Below are 27,937 nucleotides of genomic sequence, written 5' to 3' on the forward strand. Positions count from 1 at the left end.
CTTGAAGCAAGCACCTAGAGCATGGTCTGACAAGATAGGATAGTATCTTGTCACTATTGGCTTTCAGATTTCCAAGGCAGATTTCTCACTTTATGTGAGAAAAACAGAGAAAGGTATTATGCTGCTTGTCATTTATGTTGATGATTTGATCATCACAGGTGATAGTGATGAAGATATCCTTCATGTGAAAATGCTATTGAAGCAGAAGTTTGAGATGAAGGATTTGGGAGAGCTGCGTTATTTCTTGGGCATTGAGGTGATTAGATCATCAAGTGGGATACGGCTCTTGCAGAGGCAATATGGATTGGACATGCTGCCCAAATATGGGATGACAGGTTGTAAGCCTATTTTAGTTCCTTTGGAGTAGAATGTGAAGTTGAGCGCAGATGCAGGTGAGCTTCTGGAAGACCCTACTATGTACAGGCGCATAGTAGGAAGTTTGATTTGAGCTATGTTGTTGGATTGGTAAGTCAGTTTATGCAGGCTCCAAGGAAACCGCATTTGGATGCGGCTAGACGCATACTCAGGTATGTGAAGTCCACATTGCAGTATGGACTATTTTATAAGACTCGGGTTCAAATACAATTGCATGGATACACTGGTGTTGATTGGGGGCTGGTAGTATTTCTGATAGACGATCTACCAGTGGATATGTGTTCTCTTTTGCGAGTGCTGCAGTCACTTGGAGCAGCAAGAAACAGCCTACAGTTGCCTTGTCGAGCACATAGGCTGAGTACAGGGATGCAGCAATGGTTGCATGTGAGGTAGCTTGGTTGCATAAGCTACTTTATGATATGCATCAGTCTACAGATGGGCCAGTTGTCATTTATTGTGACAACATGAGCAGTATACACTTGGCAAATAACCCAATCTATCATGCTAGAACAAAGCACATTGAGGTGCATTATCACTATGTGCAGGAGAAGGTTTTACTAGGTCTTATTGATCTAGTTTATGTCAGCACAGAGGATCAGGTAGCTGACATATTCACAAAGGCATTGGGCGCAGAGAAGCTGCGCAAGTTCAGAGACCTGCTTGGTGTGCAGGAATTGGGATTGAGCTCGATGGGGAGTGTTGAGATATTGAGCTCCACTCGTGATATGCCAGGGTAACCGTTGTGCATTTATGTCACTGACTTGTTAGCTGTAGATGCGGTTGGTACACCACCCATGAATAATAGCTGGATGACAGCTATCCTTATGTACTCTAGTTCGTGGCTCAGTTAGTATGACACCTTAGTTAGTTGAGTTTGGTTTGAGACCCACATATAGGGTTCTTCTATTTCTTTATAGTAGAGTTCTTTTGGCTTACACAACTAAGAAGAGGAAAACTGTTTTCAGCCTCCACCTTTGTGTGTATTCCCCCATTGTGTATGTGAGAAAGCCGCAAGTGAGACTCCTTCCTTCTCTCCCACTATCTTCACAGTTACATGCTTCAGCCCAGAAAGTCTTTGGCAAATCTTTCCCTTTCATCTTACTCCTGCCCATTTCATAGATGACGTGCATCTTGCATTCTACTACTCCATTTTGCTGTGATGTATGTGGCGGGGGTTTCTGCCTCTTGATCCCGTGACTTTTGTAGTAACTTTCGAATTCACTTGATGTGAACTCTCCACCTCTGTCTGATCTCAACTTCTTCACCTTCCTCCCCATTTCTTTCTCGACCATTACATGCCATTCTTTGAACTTACTAAAAGCCTCGTCTTTAGTCTTCAGGAAGTATATCCATATCCTTCTACTGTAGTCGTCGATCAGCATCATGAAGTAGTAGGAACCACCCAAAGCTTCCGTCTCCATCTTTCCGCAAAGGTCCGTGTGAACGAGCTCTAGAGGAGCCTTTGCCCTGCTGGCCTCTTTAGGAAAGGGCTGCCGATGCTGCTTGCCCATCATGCAAGCTTCACATACATCGGGCAGATATGTAATTTCTGGTAGGTCTGCAATCATTCCACTTTTATGCATCTCCTTTAAAGAACTAAGGTTTATATGACCAAACCTTTCATGCCATAGCTTAGTGTTCTTCACATCGGCTCAAGCACTAAAAGCTGAGAGTTCGTTGATGTTGTTGCACCGTGTACCTTTACCAATGACCTTCCGTTGAAGATCCAAAATCTGTGCACCATTCTTATCGAATTGAACTTTGAGGTCCCAATCCGTGATCGCAGAAACGGACAAAAAGTTCCTCTTGATATCTGGCACATAAAGAACATCGGACAACTGTTTTACAACTCCATCTGACTTGAGAGCAATCATACCTTTTTCTTTTGCTGGACATTTTGCATCATTGCCGACTGCTACCAGGATGTCATTCCCTACCGGCTGTAGAGAGGTATACCAATCCGTCCGACTGGTCATGTGGCGCGATGCACCACTGTCAATAATCCAAGGTTCATCCGTAGTTACATGAACTGCCTCCGTGCAAATCTCCTCAATTGCTACGAACAGCTCTACTGGTACTGCCTGCGTGCTGTTGATGGACTCTTTCTTTACTCCGTTCTTCTCATCTGCAATCTTCTTTCGGCACTCATTCTGCTTGCCTTGTTGCAATAGAAGCACTTGATCTTCTTCTTTCTCTTTTTATCATCAGACGAAGATGGGTTACCAGAGTCCTTACCCTTACCTTTCTTTGATCCAGCATAGAAAGCCGAATCTTCTCTAGTCCTCATCTTTTTACGCATCTCCTCCGCCAGAAGCATTGCGCTGAAATCCTCAAAGTTGAGGGGCGGATTCCTGTTCTGTGTATTCAGCGCCGTAACAAGACTGTCGTACTTTGGTGGGAGAATCCATATGCACCTTCGTGCTAGATTCTCGCTGGTGATGGTGATGCCAATCGCAGTCATCTGATCACGCAGATTCTTCACCCTGGTGATGAACTTTTCTACCGCTTCAGACTCAGATAGTTTCTCGTTCGCGAGTTGAGTCTCCAGATTTTGAATCCACGTCTAATTCATGGTCTCGTGCTGATTTTTCAAGACCGTCCATGCCTCCTCCGCTGTGGTGACATGTTGAATTAATGCCATGACGGAATCACTTACACTACAGACAATAGAACACAACGCATCTGCATTTCTTCTTGTCCACGCGAGAATCTCATCCGTAGTTGGTACTATCTGTTGTCCTACATTGGCTGGATCCGGTCTTGCAACCGGCTTCACGTCAGTAGCAGTATCCCAAAGCTCATATGCGCTTAGGATGGTCTTCATCTTGAACTTCTAGAGTGGATAGTTAGTGCCATCCAACTTTTTGCTTTCGCTGAACGGTGGGATTCGTAGTCTTGCGGGTTGGGCCATCTCTCACAATCTGCTCGCAAACAGAAACACACTACCAAATCTTCTTGCTAGAGTCTAGGCTCTGATACCATGTAAGAAAACAATACAACGTCTGTGCTCAACAGATAACAGGATCTCGTACACAAGAGAGAAAAGCAGATAGTATGGAGAATCAAAAATTTGATTAGTGTAAAACTGATACAATAGATGGCGCTGCCTACCAGCTGTGCGCTCCTTTAAAAGAAGCTTCGATGGCATGCTAGAAATAGTAGAGGACAGAGGCTGGATGCTAAGGAATCAGGGTTGCTGTAGCCAGTGATGAAATGGGCTTCACGGGCTTGCTCTTATATAGCCACCACTAGTAGTTGGTTAGACCCAATTGGGTGACCAACCCAGTCTACCCAAAACCTTCGATTGGGGGCCGGTCCCGAAATAGGCCACCGACCACACGATAGAACCGGTGTGCAAAATAGAGAAACTAACCTACATTCTCTGTTCGGCCCACAACCATTGGCCCACAGCCATCCGGGATCATCTGGGGCTCCAAACGGGCCCTGCAACCCGAGAGTGGGCTGCCTCGGGAAATGCTCCGTCTACCCTCAATGCGGTCAGTCATGGGATGCCTTTCCGCACTTGCATGTAGCCTAGTTGGCAGTGTGCCAACTCTATCTGAAGTCATCCAGCCATCAGGCCACATGGCCCCCATCTAGTGTCCAAACCAGAACCTACCGGATAACCGAGCTACTCAAATGCCTTCTCCTCATATGGGGGCTTACAAGTAGAGTTAGCTGGTTCCCGCGTAGTTACACGAGAGTGGAGCATTGATATCTAACAATTAGCACGTCTACAAACCCGCGTCTATAGGTGCGTCTACATAACAAACAGATGCACCTATAGACGTGCTATTAGACGCTCTATAGAAATTTAAAAAAAAAAGAAAGACACGCTAATAGATGCACTTATAGACGCTCTATAGATTTTTTTTAAAAAAAAAGTAGAATCTGTTTGGTTGAACAGAATGCTGTGTATGCTATGTGGTTGCAGGAATCCCATTTCTACTATGTGCAATTCAATTCTTACAGCCAACCACATTTTAATTAGCACAATTCCATGCACGTCTATAGCTGACGATTGCAATTCCAAATAAAACATTACAACTCCAAAACATTTAGTTGACAAGACATTAATTGATAGAACATTGCACAAGGAAATTGAATGCCAAAAAATAAAAGGAGTGTATATTAATTCATAGCCCAAAAAGTGCTTGTATATACATATAGCATGAAGCGAAGCCACTTGTGGCTTCAAGTACAAAAATAAGAGGAGTGTATATACAAGAGAGGCACGAAGCCAAGACAATGGCTTCAAGTACAAAAAAGAGTAACTAGCACTAATTCTATGACTAATCTAAGTCATCCACGTCCTCGCTCCCTTCTTCATCGCCTTCTTCCTCCTCGATATCCTCCCTCCTGAATATCCCCAGGGGCCTGTAAACGAGGGACAACATGTATCAATGTATGAAAAATCAAATCTTTATTTACAACATTGACATATTATTTAAGTACTTTTAAATACCTGGGGGGGCACTCCAGTAGCCCGGATATACTACTCCTCAGTAATCAACCCCTCATCATAGAAGTGCCTCCATGTAAGTCATCTGTGATGTCCACGATGGTAGGATGTCTCGGCAAGAGTAGGGTATCTGTCCATAATATTAAGCTACAAGATGACACAATTTGTGGAGGGGTTAGTACAAAGAAACAACCTCCTAATAAACCACATAGGCATAATATAATTTGAGATTGATACTTACAAATTGGGCCTCCCATAATACAAATTGGGCCTCCCATGATGCAATACCCCCTACTCCAAAATGCATGTTTCCATATTGCTCCATATGGATCCTTTGTGCCTCCACGTGCTGCAGACTGAGATCTGCCTTTGCTGCCTTCATCACTTTCTTCCACTCGCACTTATGAGCGGTGTGGGGCTTGGTTGACCTCCCTCTCTCCTAGAAATCTTGGCTAGTGCCTGCCTCTTAAGCAAAGAACTTTTATTGGCAAGTACAATGGTAATCTTTGACTTTTCCATTTTTCAGTGCATGTACACAGTTTTCGAGCAAAAACCTACGAGCAGAAAAGTCCGAGCGATAATTTTTGACACCAACCATGCTTGTATATTTCTCAAAGGAATATATAATTCTTTCTTAATTTCTCATTTATGGAACCATACACTTACTTATTTTTCATTATAACCCTCATTTTAGAGAACATCATCTATTTATGAACAAACAGTGAACACTTTAGAAACTCCTATAAATACCTCTCTACCATACTCTCTTTTGAGGATTATGGTAATTAAATCTATTTAAAAGAGTTTCCCTAATCTTTAGCAATCCCATATTTGAAGCTCTCATATAACAATGTATACCATATTCCTTGGATGAGTAGGAAAAAGATATTGGAAACCTCATACTTGAAGCCATTATAATTGATCATAAATTAATCTCTAATACATTATCAAATATGGGAAGGCAAGGGAGGGATTTTTAAAATATTCCCAATTCTCCAAACCTAAGTACTTTTAAGGAAATGTGGTCTCTATTGAACTCCTTCTTACCATAATATGAATTAGGGAGAAGTTGTAACTCTCATATACATCTTGAAATTTTTAATTTTTCTCTTTTATAACTATAAAAAGTGTAATTTTAAGCCTACCATTGCATAGATCATGAGATTCTGAACATTTTTCCCTTTTACAGCTCCTCAATCTGAGCTAAGGAGCAAAAGTTATGACCCCTTCTGTGTAGGCTCTCCAAGGGTATTCCGCCGGTGGAATAGGGTTGGGGCAAGCTCTTCAAACCATATTCCTCTGGAAAAATACACTTAGAGGGTCTATTAAAAAGGTATTATATATTTTTCTTAGGTCATCCTGAGGAAGTGTAAAGAGGATATTTGCTCAAAATTTCATGATCCAACCAATGGTGAAAGTCCGAAAAGAAAGGATTTTTGAAAGTCATAAATAAGTCACCACTTAGACATTATATATGTATATTATATAAAGGTATATTTATATCTATATCTATTTATCAATATTTCATATTTACTTACATATTCCTTGAAATAATTTGGATTTTTTTGCTCCCCAAAAATGACTTGAGCCTATATATTTGGACCCTCCCACCTTTTGTCCGCTCGTCGCTCGGGGGTTTTTGCTGGGAAAATGGAAACCCCCTTTTTCAGTGAACTCAACATTGGGGGGATTGGGATACCTAGAGCGTACTGCATTGATGGTATCATCACACAAGCTTTTTTCTTCTCTTTGAATGGAATAAAGCAATCTTTATAGTTGTTAGCAACTATAGAGTGCATGAAGGCCATGATGTCCTTCCCCCCATGCATCCATCAAGATGCCTCCTATCATAATGATGTCATTGGAAGATCGTACCATCACCCTCTGGCACATCTGCATCATTGAATCCTCCTCGCCCCACCATTACCCCCAAAGCACTGTGCCATGCATCCCCCAGAGCTCTCCCTGCTACTGTAACGCCTACTGCCCTGTCATGATGAGCTAGTATGATGGGCACTTGCATCTAGAGAAGGGACTCCCGACTGCACAGGAGTACATTGGCAGCTCTGCGAGACACAAGGGCCTCCTACTCCAAACCGCCGTAGGGGAGAAGGGACCTCTGATGATCACAGGGGAGAAGGGACTCTGGACCGTAGGGGAGAAGGGTCTCTTGATGATCAGGGAGAAGGCTGGTGGCTCTGTCGCCTACTAGGTTGTCTCGACTCGACAAGAGTAATCTTAGCTGGTGTGGGTATGGGGTGGTTTGGAGTCTATACTACCAACTCCTGGGGGGTGTTTTGAGTACTCGTCATGTATGTGTATGACTCTTGAAGAGTGGGAGGGTGCCCCAAAATGTTATATAGCTATTGTAATATGGCATCTTGAAGATCAAGTGAGGCTCCTGAAGAGCTTCCTGGCCACATGATGAACTATAGAAAAGAAGAGAAGAAGATTTCCATCATGCATGCCCTTGTTCCATATGAATATATTAAAAGAGTTATGCAATCTCTTGATTTCCATCATGCATGCCCTCTTTCTTTATCCCGCCCTCATGCTGCAGTCCAATTTCCCTCATGTAATCACTTATTTCCATCATTCACGCAATCCCTTATTTCCTCATGAATGCTTAAGGCATTGAAAATTCAACTTAAACATGCATGCAAGGGAAAGGAGAAAGGAAAGAGAAGGGAGGATGGGAGAATAAAAGGAGGAGGGAGAACAGAAGGAGAAGGGGGAATGGATTAAGGAGAAGGGAGATGGGAAGGGGAAGGAGAATGAGAAGGACATGGAGAAGCAAAGGTCGATATGTGTCTGTCAGAGCATGTCTATAGACATGACTAACAGCACATCTATAAGTGCGGCTACACTGTTTTTCCATACAGTGTTAGATGCACTGTTAGATGTGCTCCGATAAATAGATTTCGACAAAAAGCTAACAATAGATGCCCGACCCCAAAAATAACAAAAGTACCAAAAACATCCTTTCTTGCATGCAACAAAGGACGAATCTGAAGAGAACAACTTCTAGACTGTACCAAGAGCATCATAGATTGACAGAGAAGACCAACTGACAAGAGACTTACCTTGGATAGAGGTATGAAAGCTTCTTGTCTTTCTTCAAAGCTTCCTCTCCTTTTTCTCTTGTGGATTGCTTCTTTACCCTATTTTCTTGTATGCTTGGGGATGAGTGCGTATGCCTGGAGATGAGTGTGGGTTCCTAGAGCTGTGTGTGTATGCTTGGAGACTTATGTATTGAAAGGTTTGCAAGTGCGGCGGAGTTTGAAAATGAGCGAGATGTAGGTTTAAAAACCAGTCCGCGCATCTACCGCGCATCTACACTATGTTTTAGATGCACCTAAAGGTGCGTTCCACAGTACAGACGTGCCCATAGACGTGCTTTTAAACGTGCTATAGAGTTTCCTCATTAAATCCTCAAGGAAGAACACATTTTTAAGGTTTTTTATCTGTAGGATGTCTTCATCTTCAACAAGTACCTCCAATGAGGATGAATCCCTCCATATCCACCATCGAGAAATGTGGTTGGAGAAAAAAATCAAATGTATGTGTGATCGATGTCAAGGAAACATGTATCGTGCACATAGAATTACACTCAATCACATCTCAAAGTACGCAGAATGGGATGCGACTGTATCCCGAGTAAGTGTTAAAGCGTTGAGGTTGATTGAGATTCTTCATGTGTTTGATATGTGATCCTTTTTTAATTTGATACAGGATGCAGTGCCACACTCGCATATGTTGCCCTATGCTTGTTGTGAGGAGGCAAAGCATTGGCAGTATGAGGTGGGATCTTCAGGAGGGACCGTTATGGATGCATGGAGTGATGGTGATAGTAGCCCTCCACCATTACTAAACTTGGTGCGGGATTTATTTGTCCATCAATCCTCAGGTACGGACTCGGGGGGGTCAGTCATCATATGTAACCCTATCACGTGAGTTCAACAGAAGGATATTTTTTATTTCTAAAATTTACAGAAATATATATACATAAGGGACTATTTAAAATAGTTTTGGAAAAAATTTACAGATTTGTATAGAAAAGGGGTACATTTTATTGATGAAAAATTTACAAATAAGGGATTTTAAAAATAGGCCCTGAACGCACGTGATATAGAGGGTTTATACATAGTGACCCCCCCGAGGGTACGGATGATAGCATGGAGCAGAACGAGATCTTTTTACTGCAACATTGACACCACTATTTGAGGGGTGCTCATTCTCAGTTCTACGAGCCTCCCTTGAGTTACTAAACTTGCAGACCATCTATGGATTGAGTAATACAAGTTTGAATATATTACTCAAGTAAGCTTTAAAGTCTATTTTGTAAACATGGTGAATTATGCTAATGGGTCAATTACTGGAATACTTTTTTTCATTTATGGTCTTCACATGCAGGCTATTGTGTAAAATGCTTCCAAGGGAGAATAAATTACCGACCTCAAGAGATATGGCAAGGCAACATGTGACCTCTCTTGGAGGATTGGATTACAAGTGCATCCATGCGTGCGTCAATGATTGTGTTCTGTTTCGTGGACCACATAAGGAGGCAAGAGAGTATCCTACTCAATGTGGAGAGACAAGATATAGAGCGGATTTCAAAACTTTGGATGTGTCTCGTAGGTTCTGCGACATTTTCCCATTGGAGCGGCAAGATATAGAGCAGATCTCAAAACTTTGGATGTGTCTTGTAAGGTTCTGCAACATTTTCCCATAATCCCTTGCATCCAACATATGTTCAAGTGCAAATCCATTGCAGAGATCATGTCATGGCATTCCTCCCATCGATCAACCGATGGCAAGTGGAGAACTCACGTAGACACTCCTATGTGGAAGAATATTAAAGACACATGGCCAAGCTTCAAGGAAGAACCTAGGAACTTGAGACTTGGATTGGGTATGGACGGTGTGAGCCCATTTGGTCTCAAAAGCACCTCTTATAGTGTATGGCCATTGATATTGGTGAATTATAATCTTCCACCCTCTATGGCGATTAAGAAAGGACATGTTATGCTATCCCTTCTAATTCCAAGGAAACATAAAGTCAAACGTAAGAAGGAAAGGTGTTGGTGAGGATGATGTAGATCTCTTAAATGTATCCATCAGATGAAAAAAGGTGAATGTTTTCCCCACTCACACCCTCTTAGAGAGCTTGTTGAACATTGCATCAATATCCTCATGTGTGTGCCCCTACCATGTAAAGTCCAATTTAATAGTGTTGAAAATTCTCATTGCCAATAATAGAGAAAGGTATACAAATAAGTATCTATTCTTGTTCTATGATACATAGTTTTCTAATTGGACTAGCAAGTTCTATGGACTTTTGGAATGGGGATTCAAGAGTGGGATTTCCATTTGAAGGGACTGGGTTTTCATGTCTATGTGTGGCATCTATTCTTGAGTGTAGCCTGGATCCACTATAGACGTTGTCATGATATTCATGGTAAATATTGGGCCACCATCTGATGTCTCTAAATGTGCATTTATGATTATGCTATCAATGTCACACATGCCACCCATATTGGAAAGTGATTCTACCTTTTGAACTATAATGACAATCTACTACATTTAGACTTGAGGATAAAGCATTTAGAAGTCAAATATTCCTTCTTAAAATCACATAAATACAAAGGTCTCCAAGGTGATGTGTTTCCACCCTCTTCATATTATGCAAAAAAAAAGAAAGGGATCCAATTGTAAGGTTGGGGTTAATTGGCCACAAACCATTGCGAGTGAACTTCCAATAATGGCCATGTCCATGCCCATGAGTAATCATCACAATGAGTGACACATGTAATTCCGTGTGCTTTGACCTCACCTAAAGTCTCAAAATATCCATCTTCTTTTATTTCATCTTATCATGGATGATGTATACATATTTATTTTGATCCATCTCAAGGTACTTATGCCATGCATAGCATAAGTTACTACAACTTGGTTGCTGTATCGTGTGCTTCTTTATTTTCTCCAATAGCAAATTGAGCTCTTCTTGACATTTTTTGGCTACCAATTCGACTGCACAAACTACAGTTGGAGAATTCACTTGTCTTTGCAAGGGCTACATTTTGAAAGTCTACTTTTTAGATCCTACCAAAATGTAGATGCAGAAAGTCTCTCCTAACCCCATTTCTTAAATGAAGTGTCAACCTCACATATGATGTCTACCTGCTTGTATACTTTTGGTATCACTGATTGTGTCTCTCTAGAACCATCCAACATGGCTCTACTCATGTGAGGTATATGATTTGAGTTATTATCGACAAAGTCTTGCATGAAAGCCATACCCATATTTGTGTCCTCCCTATTCCTCCTCACAATCCTTGTATTACAATGCACATATAGTTGTGCACCATACTCAAACTACTCCCTAAATTGATAAAATGGTGTCTTTGGTGCTTTTGCATCTCAAACCATGCTCTACAACATACCACCCAACCATTTACCATAAATTTGTAGCATACCCTCCATGTCAAGTCAAAATTCCAAGCCATTGAAAACATATCATATACAAAGTTTGTACGAGGTTCTAAGGAGCTACCTCAAAAAAATTCCTTATTGTCATCAACATGTCTTGATCAACTTGTTGACAACACTTGTTCTCATAGTAGTCAATGGAATAAACTTTTTTCATTGATTCCAATGACATTTTGTACATTGATGCTAGAGGATCTCTTTGCTTAAGCTTCCTCTAAATAAAATTGTATCTTCTCTTTTTTTATAGAGTGGAGCAGTATCCCATTACAACAAATCCATTGGTGACCACTTCATCTATACTAGCATAGTGGTCAATGGGCATAGATTGTTGCAATGGGCTTCTGTCCAGTAAGGTAATATACTTGATGGGATACTTAAGTAGACTAAGAGAATTGATGTCTTGCACATAAGACTCTAAGGCACTTGCTATAAATTTGTCTTTCTTGTCAATACCCATGTCACACCAATGCAATCATTCCCAAAAAGATCAAAGTTAGTAAAGTCATCCAAAAAAACGTATAAGATCACACCTTCCACAATGGTCTCTATCAAGCTCTTACCCCATAAGACAACCCTTTTCTCCTTCCAAGGTTCATGAATGTGGTTTTTAGTTTCCAGTGAGGAAATTGGAATTGCCTCAATAGAAGGTTGCTTAGGTTCACTTGCTGCAAACCTCTTGAGCTATTGGCTCATCTAAAGCAACAGCATCATGTTGTAGTGCCATTCACCCCTTCCAAAGCCAATATTTTCAATTCTCCCCTTGCAAAGCAAAAGATTTCAAAATTCGAGCTTTGCAATGGGAGAATGGCACTAAGTACAAAGCCAAATTTTTCCAAATGCCAACCTTGCAACATGATAATGGTGATACAAATAGAAGTCGTGCCATTCTTCCCTTGTAATATCCTAATCCAAAATTTGGGCTTTAGAAGGGGAGAATGGGAGAATGCAATATCCTAGTGCCATTCTCCCATTGTAATGTGATAATTAGAAATTTTGGCTTTATAAACAAAGAATACACTAGTGCCATTCTCCGATTGAAATGTCCTACTTCAAATTTGATGCTTCGCAAAGGAAAATTGGCAATAGTGCCATTCTCCCATTGCAATGTCCTTATTAGAAATTGTGGCTTGGAATTGGGAGACTGCAATAGGAGAATGGCACTGGTGCCATTCTCCCCTTGCAAAGCCAAAATTTTGAGGATTTTGGCTTTGAATGGGAGGATGCCATTCCCTCGCAAGCAAAGCCAACTTTTTTCAAAATTTGGGCTTTGTAATAGGAGAATATGGCACTAGTGTCATTCTTCCATTGCAATGTCATAATTCAAACATTTTGACTATGGGAGAACGTCGACTACCGCCATTCTCCTATTGAAAACCAATACTAACCTATTAATATCACACATACAAAAAATATGTAAAAATACGTATAAATTTATAAGTATGGATTTATTTATTTACAAATATATATTTCAATATATTTATTATATATTATCTATTCTATTATTTTATATATACTTTTATTTAATACATATTTTATTTTATTATATTTATTTATTCTATATATATATTTATTGCTATCTTATATATTTAAATACATACTCTATATTATGTTTTTGTGGGGGTGTGTGTGTGTACATATACATATTCATATACGTGTATGTATATGTATATGTATCTCTCTCTCTCTATGTGTGTGTGTGCATAAATAAATAAATATATATATATATGTGAATAAATAAATAAATATATACATATATATAGATATATAATTATTTATGTACTCCATAAAAAATTTTACTTCTATTTTAGGTATATTTAATGTGGGGTGGCACAAGCAACAGGAGTGCACGGGCATAAGGCAAGGGGGCACTGATGTGGCAATGAGGGGCTGATTGGGGCGGGGGGTGCGGAGGGTGATGGAAACACATGCTACCACAATACCGGAGGGACAAAGACAAGTGCAAGTCAAGGGCAAGTTAAGGGGACAAGGCATGCGTGCTACCATGGGTGGAAGTCGAGGGGGCAGTAGAGGCAGGTGCGAGCTCAAGATAAGGGGGGGCCATGCATGCTATCAAGACATTGAGGCCCAGTGCGGATTGGCGGGGTGTTGCACAAGGCAAAGGAGGGGGCATGCGAACGTTACCGTGACAGCGAGGGATGGATTTGGGGGGGTATTACACAAGGTAAAGGGGGGGCATGCGAACGTTGCCGTGACAACAAGGGATGGATTAGGGGGGTGTTGCACAAGGCAGGGGGGCATGCGAACGTTGCCATCACAACGAGGGATGGATTCGGGGTGTTGCGGGGGGGGGGGGCACATTTCCATGGCAAGGGGAGGATTTGGGGGGGTCACATAGGGGCGGGGGGGGGGGGAGAGAGAGGGGGAAGGGGCTATGGGTAAGAGGGGGAGCGGGAGACGAGAGGGGGATAGGGGTAGCGGGTGAGAAGGGGAGCTAGGAGAGGGAGAGGGAGGATTGTGGTGGAGGGTGGGAGGGGGAGTCAGGCGTGAGGTGAGTGAGAGGGGTAGGGGGAGGCGGGCAAGAGGGAGAGGTAGTGGGCGGGCGGTAGGAGGGGAGGTGGGAGGGGCCGTGGGCAATGGAGTGGGAGGCATTGTGTAGGAGCGAGCATAGGAATTGGAAGGGTGAGGGATGGCAAGGGAGGGGGAGATGAGAGAAGAGGATAGAAATCATACCTAGAAGAAAACAAAATTGTGGGAAAACCTTAGTTTACGTCACTTAGTATTAGATTAGTATTAATAGTTAGTTATATTAAAATACATTCAATTCTAATTAAGATATGTTGATTCAAACTTATATTTAGTTTTAAAACACATTAAATTTGTTAAAATTAGGTTAATTATACTAAAATATACTTATTTTTAATTAAAATAAGTATATTTACACATATATTTAATTTGATATATATTTAATGTATTTAGTGTTAGGTTAGTATTAAGTTAGTTGGCATATTACCTTACTTTACATTACTTAGTATTAGGTTATTATTAATAGTTATATTAAAATATATTTAATTTTAAAAATTAGGTATTATAAAATCAAGTAGTAGATTAGCTTGCTTTACATTAGCTTTAAAATATATATTTACATTACTTAGTATCAGATTAGTAGTAACACTTAATTATGCTAAAACATATTTAATTTCAATTTAAATAAGTTTACATTAGACTATATAATTTATTTAGTATTAGGTTAGTAGATTAGCTTAGTTTACATTAGATTTAAAATATGTTTATAGTATTTTAGGTTAGTAGATGAGCTTGTTTACATTACATCAATCTTTACCTATCTCGAGGTAGACTTTCCTTGACGAGCATTGTGCCCGACTTGCTCACGCTCACCCTTCTTGACCACCAAGCTCCAACCTACCCGTAACCTTAAGTATGTTTATTTAAAGTTTAGTTAATGCCCTCGTGGTTCACAAACGTTTTAGGCAACCACGCAATCCAACCCTTCTTAGCCTTTTTTATGAATGAGGATCTATCAATAAAACTCATCCCAATCCTTAGGAACAAATACTTTCCTGAAACTTCCAAGTTCCCACCACCATAGGGTAGGGGTCATCACATTAGGAGATGCTTGTGGTGGTTCAAAATTTTTAGAGTAGCTTAGCCTTTTTTAGGAACCATCTATCAACAAAACTCATCCCAACCCTTGGGAACACAGGCTTTCCCGATACTTTCGGGTTCCAAACACTAGGCGATGCCCATGGTGATTCAAATGTTTTAGAGGAACCACACAATCCAACCTTTCCTAGCCCTTTTCATGGACAATGATCTATCAATGAAACTCGTCCCAACCCTTGTGAACATCTGGGTTCCCACCACCACCACGGGGTAGGGGTCATTGCATTGGGCAATGCCCCGGTGCTTCAAATGTTCTAGAGAAACCACTTCCTAGCCTTTTTGATGGACAATAATCTATCAACAAAACATGTCCCAACCTTTAGGAACCAAGACTTTCCCATTACTTTTGGGTTCCCACTGCCATGGGGTAGGGTTCATCGCACTAGTCGATGCACATGGTGGTCCAAATGTTTGAGCAACCATACAATTCAATCCTTCCTACCCTTTTTGATGGAAAATGATCTATAAATGAAACTTGTCCCAACCCTTGGGAACAAAAACTTTCCTAGTATTTTTGAGTTCCCACCACCATGGGGTAGGGGTTATCACACTAGGTGATGCCCTTGGTGGTTCAAATTTTTAAGGCAACCACACAATCCAACCCTTACGAGAATCTTTGATGGACAACAATCTATCAATGAAAAAACGTCCCAACCCTTGGTAACAAATACTTTCCTGGTACTTCCCAGTTCCCACCACCACAGGGTAGGGGTCAGAGAGGGGTCATCACACTAGGCAATGCTCGTGGTGGTTCAAATGTTTTAGAGCAACCATACAATCCAACCCTTCCTAGCCTTTTTAATGGACAACAATCTGTCTACAAAGCTCTATCCCACCAACCCTTGGGAACAAAGAATTTTCTAGTAGATCTCGGTTCCTACCACCATGGGGTAGGGGTTATCACACTAAGCGACGCGCGTGATGGTGCAAATGTTTCAAAGAAACTACAAACTCCAATCCTTCCTAGCCTTTTTGAGGGACAATGATCTAACAACCAAACTCATCTTGACCCTTGGGGACAAATACTTTCCTGGTAGTTCCAGGTTCCCACCACCATGGGGTAGGGATCATTGCACTAGGCGATACTCATGGTGGTTCAAATGTTTTAGAGCAACTATATAATCCAACCCTTCCTAGTCTTTTTTATGGACAACAATCTATTTAAAAAACTCTTCCCAAACCTTGGGAACAAAGACTTTCGTGGTTTAAAGTTTAGGGTTGAAAATATTATTAGGGTTTAGGGTTTAGGATTTAGGCTTCAAAAGATTTATTAAAATGTTATATTGTATAGATTTATTAAGATGGAGGATATTTTTTGTATATAAAACACTTTATCTTTATCTAAAATCTTTATTGTTTTTTCATATAGGAATCATGGACTACACCAAGGTATTGATGGCTGTGGAGGTTAAAGTATTTGTGAGTGGTAAAACTGTAAGGTACAATGGAGAACATTATGATGCAAAGGACTTCTTAAAATGGAAGTTAGTTGAGTGCAACAAGAGAGCTTGGTTCTTGTTAGCAAGAAAAGAGAAGCTTTTCTTAATGATGACAAAGAGAGATTTCGAGGATCATGAAGAGCCATGGGAATTGGCTTAGCATGTGGCACCAAAGGTATCTTTTGTTGACACAATTGAGGAGGAGCTCCCTGTAAGTTTGTTTAACTCCATGCAAATACATCCTTGTATCTGACAATTAAATCTCTTATCATTTTGAGTTGCTCGAGAGAAAGATTGAAGATGATCTTATGTTCCAAGGTTTAGTTCTAGTGTTGGTTTTGGGACCAACTGTTTAGTACCAAGTTGAGTGATAGTCACTAGCACCTTGACAACCTCTCGTTCCCCTTCAATACCCTCAATAAAGATACTCAAAAAGAGATTTTTTTTCTTGGCAATTTGCTCCTCCTTCAACTTCTTTTTGATGTCTACTGCTGCCACTTGGAAAATGTCTATCTTACCTACAAGCAGGATCTGTAACTCCATCAATCGTGACTCCACATCTTGAGGAAATGGATCTGTGACCTCCAAATTCTTTGGTCGGTAACAACTCTGGACCTTTTGAGAGTTGGACAATATACAAACATCCTGACTACCTGCCTTGATGATCATCTATTTTGGTCCCCAGTCATGGAGTACCTATGCACGTTTCAACCAAGGTCTTCCCAATAGGATTGGATAGGCATGCTATTCCATGGCAATCACAATGAAACTATTTGTATAATAGATGCTACCTATAGAAATGACCACATCCTACAACATACCTTTGGGGTCAACTAGGCATGATATGCCATGCACACTCAAAAAGAATTTGGTTGATAACAACTCGGGACCTTCTAAGAGTTGGACAATATACAAACATCTTGACTACCTGCCTTGATGATCATCTATTTTGGTCCCCAGTCATGGAGTACCTTTGCATGTTTCAACCAAGGTCTTCCCAATAGGATTGGATAGGCATGCTATTCCATGGCAATCACAATGAAACTAACTGTATAATAGATGCTACCTATAGAAATGACCACATCCTACAACATACCTTTGGGGTCAACTAGGCATGATATGCCATGCACACTCAAAAAGGTGATGGCTTATATGACTTGAACTTCACTCTCAGAGAAATCTCTTTAGAGATGATGTTTACTATGAAACCCCCATCATCTAGTACTCCCAATATGGTTTGTTTCTTAACCTAAATGGTGATCACTGGGACTTCTTGATCAACTACTAGAGTATCAATCATAGGTATGGCGGATAAGGATTGCACCTCTTTTGTTTGCTTGGATGATTCCTTGATTTGTTTATTTGGATTAATTCAGAAAATGTCAAACTGACTTGCATATTCTTAAATGTTTCCCATGCTCGAGTTAGATCTGCACTATATTCTTGTGAAGCACTCGATTCTATTTCATTTGCCTTATATTTTGAGGATTCCCCTCTTTTGATGGCATGTTATTGAGTCTGCTCGGGCATTTCTATTGCTGGAGCTTTCCCCTTCAACTCCCTTGCAATTTTGGCTGCCAACTCCTTTTTAGCCTTCCAGCTCAGGTCTTTACTTGAGGCATTTGTATCTTCAGTGGTTACCAATTGAGCTCTTCAACTAGGTGACCAAGTGTGCATCAACTACATCTAGGAGCTCGGCTGGGCATTCTAGATCCACTTCTTTCCTTTCCATGTTATTCTTGAGGAAATTCAAGTGTTGAGCCCATATTGGATAGTTGCTTCTTCCCAATACTGATTCGGAAGATGCTTTTCACTAAGCATTGATCTAGCACTATTTGCTAAAGTTCGATTCTTCCTTTCAGCTCTTGCATTCTACTGAGGAGTATCTGCACATGTGAATTGTCTTCGAATACCGTGACTTTTGCAAAAGTTCATGAATGTTGAAGACAGGAACACTTGTTACACCATTTCTCATTACTATTTGGCTTACCTTAAATGCCCAATTCATTTAAGAACTTCTTTAGCTCGACCTTTAGTTTCTATTTCTTTGTTGTTGGCGTCTCCTTGGTATCACTGTTTGTATCTTTCTTCTTTATATTGTTCTTTGAGCCTTCACTCTTCTCCAAAGTAATAGCTTGGTCTAGTAGTTCTTCATAGGTTCTAGTCAGATTGACTATCTTTGGCTTATGCAAATCTACCTAGGTGCAACCTGGCTCACATAGACTTGCCATCTATAACATTACTCAACTAAGTGATGCGAGCTCACTTCTAAAGCAAAAAATCTTAGACAGACTCTCCCTTGTTTTGATTCGACTCACTTAGTTTCATCTGAACATCTTCTTCATTGATCTCCTGCTGAAACCTTCACATGAATGCTTCGGACATTGCACATACCAATAAGGGAAGTACCATCTCTGATTGAACCACATCTCTGGGCATTCTTAATTAAGGTACATGGAAAATAGTCCATATACTCTTTGTCTATTGTTGCACCATTGATATGACAGTGAATTTGCTGTTGCAGTCGTGATCTATTTTCAAGATTTGCACCTCTTTCTTGTGTTCACACATGTTCATTACAATTTCGCTAGTACTGATAGCGACATCACCAAAAACCTTAGTGCATCTTTGAGCCATAGAGCTAAGAATGGAGCTGCGCATAATGTTCCAATTTTTCGGGGACATTGTTGGTCTATCACCTAGCAGAAGGCAAGCATAATTGATCAAGAAAAAGCCAAACTGTTTGTGCACGGCATCCCAAACTTCTCTAGAAGATCTGTAGTTTAGAAACAGGTGGGGGATATCTTCTTGCCTCTGGTACATCTTTGGCAGTAACCATCTCCTTGACCAATTATCAGTGCTCATTTGGCTGTCTAGACACCTTTGTGCATAATGAGCCATAAGAGGCAGGCCTCTTTTTTGGAATTTTACTGTCCCACATTCTTTCGAATCTTTTAGACCACTCTTTCCGCGTATGTTCTCAGCCACTTTCAATTCAATTGAGGTAGTAGCTCTTCCTGCCCTTCAACAAAGATTGGGACAAGGAAAAGTTTAGTCTGGTGTGCCCACCTAAATTCTTTGGTGGTCAGAGGTGCCCTTCCCCCCATCCAAGCAATCGAGTCTCTGTCCCAAAAATTTTGTCTCACGGGCTAGCATCTCTAGGTCAAATCTTTTCAGATTAAATCTAATTTTTAACCGGTCATTTTATATCCACTTCCTTTGCTCTCTATCCCACATATCTTCCCAAACTCGCCGTATCCCTTTCTTGTTGAGCCTCAAGGCGCTTTTGATTTCATCATCCCTGAGCAGGGTGGCATCCCAGATGATTGAAAACCAGATTGAATCATTGGCCGCGAAGGTGCTCGTTTTCCTAAAGAACCCTTTCCAGATCACATAAGGTCTCAGTGACTCCCAGGCTGCCCACATACCTTTCCAAAGGTCTGAGCCCTTAACTGAGCAGCATTCCTTTTTGTAGAGGGTAGACCCAACTAGAAGATGCTTCCAGTGCTTACACCTGATAATCTTTACCTTACTTATATTTCTAAGGATTAAGTAAGCCCAAATTTTGTCCGGGTTCTGCACTGCTTTTATGATCCATGGCACTGTGAATCTTACCGTAGATTTTTCCACATCTGCTATTCCTAGTCCACCTACAGCCTTTGGTTTTGTGCAGGTTTGCCAATTCACTTTAGGGACCTTGTGGTTGACTTCATCTCCTCCCCACAGAAATGATCTAACAAGTTGTTGGTCTGTGTCAAGAACTTCTTGGTCAGAACCAACAAAAGATGTAGTAAATAATGGAGGGGTAAATGTACTGGTTGAGGATGAATTTTCTTCTTGCAAGGGTCAGTTGCAGTCCTTGCCATCTATTCACCTTGCTTTTGACTCTGTCTAAGACCCAGTCCCATTTGTCCTGCATAGTGCACCCGAACCCCATAGGTATTCCTAGTAATCTGAAGACTTCTCCTTTTCTAATTTCTTTACACCCCTTATTAGATAAGAAGAGGGGGGGAGGGCTCAATGTACCATAGATCCCTGTTTAATTTTGATTTATCTTGGATCCCAAAGCCGTGCAAAAGGTGTTTAGGCATTCCAACGTGCCCTGAACAAACGCTTCATCATTGTGTGGCATTAGATTTGTGTCGTCTGCAAATTGCTGACACATAATATGTCTATCCCCTTCCACCTAAATTCCTTTTACTGTGTCCTTATCTACTTCATTTTTGACTAGCCAGGGGGGGTCACTATGTATAAACCCTCTATATCACGTGCGTTCAAGGACTATTTTTAAAATCCCTTATCTGTAAAATTTTCATTAATAAAATGTACCCCTTTTCTATACAAATTTGTAAATTTTTTCCAAAACTATTTTAAATAGTCCCTTATGTATATTTATTTATGTAAATTTTAGAAATAAACTATATCCTTCTGTTGAACTCATGTGACAGGGTTACATATGATGAGTGACCCCTCGAGAGCCAACCCAGGGCATCTGCAGCTATGGCGAAGAGTAGAGGGGTAGGCCGGCAGCCTTGTCTAATGGATCTTTTAAGCTCAAAGGGTTAAGTCATTTTTCCATTTACTTCAACTTTGCTTCTAGCTTGACATAGAAGAATTTCCACGCAAGACACAAAGTCGAGTCCCACTCCCATGTCTTTGAGGGAAGACAAGATTAATCCCCACTCCATTCTATCATACGCCTTGTCGAAGTCTATCTTGAGGAAGCAGATGTCCTATTGCGTCTCCTCAGCTAGTTCAAGACCTTCCCACAAAGTGAGAATGGCTTCCAAGATGTGCCTTCCTTGTATAAATCCCTTTTGTTCCTCCCTGATCTAGCATTGCATCTTGGTTTTGAGTCTAATAGAAAGTGCCTTTGCAAAGATCTTATAGCTGTTGTTCAGCATAGTCAAAGGTCTCAAGTTCTTCAACTCTTCTTTTGGGCCACCTTTAGGGATCAGTTTTATCATGCCTCTATTGATCCGTGGGTCTAGAAATCTGATTGCTTTGGAGTCTTGCCAGAGTAGCATGAGGCAGGGACCTACCGTTTCCCAAAAGACTTGATAGAACTTTATAGGAAGTCCATCTTCTCCTGGGGTCTTTCCCTTCCCCATTTGATCTACTGCCCCTTTCAGTTCTTCTAAAGAGAGATCTCTATCCAAATAAATGATGTCAAACACTAAGACTTTTCTTTCTCTTGATCTAGAGCACTTTCGAGGTCTATAGCCTTTTCTGTTATGATGATCTCCTCTTCTCCAAGCAACTGTTTGAAGTGGTGTGTGATTACCTCAAGGATCTCGTCCAGGTCTTGGATGTGTCTGTCACCAACTAGAAGGGCATTCTTGGGTGTGTCTTTTTTTCAGACTTTTAAACATATCTTCGCTAGCCTTGTCTGCTCTTCTGGCCCACCAATCTCTAGTGTAAATTCTGGTATGATTGGCTGCTATTTCAGCTTCTGCCTTGAGTTTGTCCCTGACTAACCTCAGTTGTTCCTGCCCTCGTCCGATGTAGTCACTCTCTAGGAGAGCTAGTTGTTCTTGAAGCTTGTGAGTTCTCAGTGATCTAGCTTTGTTGGCTCTACATTTGATTGCTTGCAAGAAGGTTTTAGTGCTCTCCGTAGCTCTGATCCACTTGTTAGTTGCATTAGTTGTTCCGCCAAGGGCATTTATCCAAATTTTATCTACCTTGCCCTTGACATAAGGAAGTTGGGAAAAAAAAGGATTGGCTTTGAACCACGATCGGCCATTGCTCCTTTCTTCCTTTTCCAAAATTAAGGAGATGGGCTTATGATTCGAAAAGGGCAAGGTACCAAGCGCTCTACTCTTAATACACAGCATCTCCTCAGCAATTCTCTTAGAAGAGTAAACTTTGTCAAGCTGCCCTTTCTTGTGGAGGGGCCCCACCTGATTGTTTGACCAAGTGAAGGCAGTATCTCCTGATACATCCAAGAGCTCGACCCTATCTTTAAAATTTGACCACGTATTTAGCTCGTGTCCTCTTATAACATTGCCTATCCCATCCCACCTATCCCCTCTACTCTCAACCATATTATAGTCTCCAAGAAGAAGCATGTTATTAGTCAGATGGATGGTCTCCCACAACAAAGCTATGTCCCTAGCCGCATTCGAGGCATACACTAAGTTAAGCTCTGCAATTAAAACATATCGATGATAACAGGTGTGTATATTTTCTGTAACTCCATAAAAATATAAAACCCCTTCTCTTAATCACATGTGCTATCTTACATATTTCTTAGTGACCCCCCTGGGGACACTTCATGTTAGAGCCATTTGATGTATGCTCACCCTTATACCACTAGAGTGAGTGCTACAAAACCATGATTCTCAACAAAGGTTCGGATAAGGATTTTGTCATTCTTTTGTAATAAGTTCTACCAATTGAAAAGAGCTCAAAATTTTATTCATTTGTGGAAAATGTAGGAAGATAGGGTTGGAAAGGTGTGGGGAGGGTAATCAGGATGTCCTTCTATTTTCAAGGGAGGGGGCTTAACACCCCTCCCCTTTTTCTTCATGATGTTGATATGAAATTTACTTCCTTATAACATATTCATAGCCTAATGATAAGACCTTGAAGTGGGTAGTTGGAGGTGTTGAGCTCAAGTTTGGGCTACCATGAAATTTGGAAACTATACCTTTAACTTTAGATTAATTGGGGTACTCCACCTTCTTTATCTACTAAGTCAATTGAATTACCAATTGAAAAATAAAAGCCTTTTCAATTGCCATACTCCTTAGGTTACGTTATGTGTATTAAATAAGTTGTTGATAATTAAGTCCTTTAGAATACGTAAATGGAAAGTATAGGTGAGCACACTAATGGAGGAATTAGGTGAGATCTAATGGCTTTACCTTTTACACATTATATATATATACAAGGGTATCATATAAAGGGTATATTCACAGATTGAATAGAAAAAGGGTATGTTTTAATCATGAAAAATTTAGAGATAAGGGGTTTTACAATTAGGCCTTAAATGCATGTTATATATAAGGTTTATACATAGTGACCCCCCACAGTCCCCTAAGTGATTTCACCAAGTTTCATATCTGACTAATATGAATTAAGAAAATGGTTGCATCAATACAACACACATATATACCATGAATCATATATGAAAAATACACAAGGCAAAGGAGACTAATGCCTATAATTATTTCAACTGACTCTAATTTCATTAATCTTGTTTCTCTTTCTATTCTTGCAATAAAGTGTTTAACATGATCTTGTGCTTGACTTTCACTCAATTTGTTCTTTTTTAGACCAAGGTGGATTGCCATATCTATTGCTTCACTTTTGGTGTGAGGCAACCATGGTTTCCTTGCAAACGGATTCCAATATTTGTACTGGATAGCATCCAACTCCTCATATATGGATCAAAATTTCTTGGCTTCCATTTTTCTATGATGTACATCATCATACCTTGATTTCATTGATGGAGATGTAGGTAAAATAGTCTCATGAATCTTGCATCGTTGGTTGAAGATGGCGGCAAAGGTTGTGATTTGATGTAATTGGTTATGGAATAGTATGATTTCCTTTGAAGTATGATTGAGCATTGGGATCCATTTCACTTTTTCCAAATAAGCTAGGAATACATGATTTATATAGTCTCCATTATCCCACCCATCAAATGTCTCTTGAAACACACAAAATTTTGTACTATTCATGCAACATTTATATGGAGAATCATCCACCAAGATTGTGTTATGACAACCTAGAGATAGGAAAAAGTGATGCCAAACAAGTACCCTAACATAAAGGCTTGAAGTTGACATAAGTGCTTTATCATCAGGTATCATCATTCTTTCATGTTGATAGCAATTCTCTTAACCATGAAAAATGGTAGCTTTTCTTATGCTTGCTCCTCCATGAATGTATAAGGGCAAAACAAATTGTGGTATTTCATAATGGACCATATTATAGCCCTATATAAAGAGAACCTTTTTCAAAAACCACAACAATCCAAAACATATTTTCATGCATCTTTTTCCAAGTTCATGGCACTTAGGTAGCTAGGTGTCTTTTATATTGTTTCTATGTGACTTCTCCAAGAAGGAGAGTCAACCCACAACTTCCTTACAAAAGTGAATATTCTCTAGTATCATCTCTCACAAGATGGATAGCAATCTGTGTGCCATGCTTCTGGTCAACAATCTTCTCAGGGGCTACCAAGGGTTGGTGACAACTATCATCACTAGATAATGGACGAGTCTAATCATGTTTTAGGAATTAGGTTTGCTAATATATTTAGAAAGAAACCCAAACAAAGAAATATGGCAAAAGGATGATGGCAATGAGAAGGCTCTCATAGCTAAGAGCAAGATTGCCCAACAAAAGCTACTAAAATGAAAGGATGCCAAGAGTAAGGAAGTAAGAGTTGGAAATAAGAAGAAGATGAAGAAAAAAAAGAAGTGCTTCTATTCAACATACGTGGACTTTTACTAACTAAAGATTGAAGAAAGAAGAAGGCTGATAAAGCAACTAGAAACGCATGACCAAATTCAGCCATAACATGTTTTTTATTTTACTAAATAGAAAGGCATGGGCTTTGAAAAAGAGGATGTGTTCCCTACCCCTTGTAAAGGGAAAAATTGAAAGTCGATTTTGGTATTGAAATGTGCATAGTTGAAATCTACAATTATGATGGCATTTAAGAAAGCCTGATATTATATTGTATGCATAGTGATGTTTTTGAATTATAAGAATAGGCATGAAAAACAATAATATTACTATGCTAAAATGGCCATTACATAAAAATATTAGTCTCATTCCTTTGTTTAAAAAAAATTATTCTTGATCTCTCCTTGATGGGGAGTATATAAATAGCATGTAGGTCTTTTGTAACTCATATGTGTATTACCTCATAGCTCACATGTTGTCGCATACTTTAATTACAAACCCACTGTTTTATGTTTTTCCTTTGTTATGGAGGATGCTTGCAATCAAAAACCCATGTAGTTGCATTATTTGATAGCCTTGCATCTTGTTGCATTTATTTGTTGATTGAATCACATGTCCTATAGCTTATTTTTTGTCTTGGAGTACATAATTTTCGATCAATACAACAAGATCATAAATGATCGTTGTTGTCTCTGTGCCAACATGGACTTAGGTAGTACAGAATGTGTGTGTAGAGTAGCGGCAAAGCTTGCATAAGGCTAGGAATAATCTCTCTTAGGAATCCTACATGCAACTTCTACTTGCAACTCCTACATGCAAGTCCTACATGCAACTCCTACATGCAATTCCTACATGCATGTTCTACTTGCAACTTCTACTTGCAACTCCTACATGCAAGTTCTACTTGCAACTCCTACATGCAAGTCCTACATGCAACTCCTACATTCAAGTCCTACATGCAATTCCTACATGCGAGTTCTACATGCAACTCCTACATGCAACATGCGAGTTCTACATGCAACTTGCAAATCCTACATGCAACATGCAACTCCTACATGCAACTTGCAACTCCTACATGCAACTTCTATATGCAAGTTCTACATGTAGAGAAAAAATGTCTTACAATTCCTACATGCAGAGAGAGAAGCTCTCCAACTTGCATAAATACCCCATAATGGAATGAAGCCCACACTCTTTAGGGCATTATGTTGAGTTCTACTAAATTGGTATTCCAAGCAATTGTCTCAAGTGTCCATGCTTCCTTGCACTCCACATCCAAAAGCATGTCCTAACCTTGCAACTCATCTTCCCCTCTCCTCCAACCTTGCAACCCATCCTCTCCCTCTCCTCCTCCCTCCTCCTCCTCCCTTCTCCTCCTCCTCCTCCCTCCTCCTCCCTTCTCCTTCCCTGCTCCTCCCTCCTCCCTCCTCCTCCTGCTCCCTCCTCCTCCCTTAGTACCTCAACCCTTAACCTCCATGATCTACGAGGGAGACGAGTTCTCCACCATGTACTCTACACTGAACCTTGGATCCTCCTTCTAACCCTTGAACCTCTTCTAAACTTTGGAACCTCATTCTAAACTCTGGAGCCTCCTTTTAAACCCTAAAACCTCCTCTTAAACCTTGAACCTCCCTCTAACCCTTGAACTCCTCCTAAACCCTGCAACCTCCAATGAAGGCAAAAGCCTTCATTACCTCAGCCATGATGATACACGTTCCTTTTACACATGCATGCACTATGTTTGCTTACCACACTTAAGCCTACGTCTCTCACTGGAATACAACTCGAGGTCCTAAGCTACATGTATACTACAAACGACAACCCGGATATATCTATAGGTGACAAAAAGTTGTTGGTTCTTTCCCACAGCTTTCGCAGGAAGAGCAGGGTATTGTCAGTATGTAGGGTTCCGAGGCTTTTTGTCATGTACAGATATATCCGGGTTGTTGTTTGTAGTATACGTGTAGCTTAGGACCTCGAGTCATAGAGACGTAGGCTTAAGTGTGGTAAGCAAACATAGTGCTTGCATGTGTGAAAGGAACGGGCATCATCATGGTTGAGGTAATGATCGCTTTTGCCTTCATTGGGGTTGAAGGGTTTAGGAGGAGTTTAAGGGTTAGAGAGAGGTTCCAGGGTTTAGAAAGAGGTTCTAGAGTTTAGAAGGAGGTTCCAAGGTTTAGAGAGAGGTTCCGGGGTTTAGAAGGAGGTTTTAGAGTTTAGAAGAGGTTTCAGGGTTAGAAGGAGGATCCAAGGTTCAGGGTAGAGTACATGGTGGAGAACTCATCTCCCTCGTAGACCATGGAGGTTAAGGGTTTAGGGGGAGTATAGGAGTGGGAGAGGAAGAAGGTGTAAGAGTATGGGGGAAAGGAGGGACAGAAGGAGAGGAGGAGGAGGAGGAGGAGGAGGAGGGAGGGAGGAGGGGGAAGGAGGAGAAGGGAGGAGGAGGGAGGAGGAGGAGGAGGAGAAGGGAGGAGGAGGAGGGAGGAGGAGAGGGAGAGGATGGGTTGCAAGTTGGAGGAGAGGGGAGGAGGAGTTGCAAGGTTAGGACATGCTTTTGGACGTAGAGTGCAAGGAAGCATAGACACTTGAGACAATTGCTTAGAATGCCAAAGTAGAACTCAACACAATGCCCCAAAGAGTGTGGGCTTCATTCCATTATGGGCCATTTGGCGCCGTTGCCAGGGAGACTAGCGTCTCAAGAAATGAGTAAACATACGTAGGTATGTGAAAAACAAACTACTATGAATTTTCATGAACATAACACTCAAGGGCAAGGAGAGTAAAAAAAAAATTCCAACTCTAGCCAAACATATCAACCCCAAGCATCAACCTTGGGTTACTACCTTAAGAAATTTTCTTTATTTCTTAAACAAAAGCCACATGATAAATAAATCAGGCTAGGTAGTGGGCACGAATGCATAGAGCTTGCAATTTTGGTCATTTCACCTTTTTGCAGAAAAGCAAACCGAGCTAACCATGAAAAGTTATGACTCGGGAAGAGTTTAGGGTTTTAACCCTAAACCTACACCCATTTCCTATAAAAACCCACTCCACCCCCTCATTCTTCTTCTTTCACATCTTGCTTCTATCCTCCATCCTCTTCCCCAGCCCA

This window comes from Dipteris shenzhenensis, chromosome 21, assembly GCF_047967505.1.
Source record: "Dipteris shenzhenensis isolate YYH24624 ecotype China chromosome 21, Dip_SZ_1.0, whole genome shotgun sequence".
NCBI lineage: Eukaryota > Viridiplantae > Streptophyta > Polypodiopsida > Gleicheniales > Dipteridaceae > Dipteris > Dipteris shenzhenensis.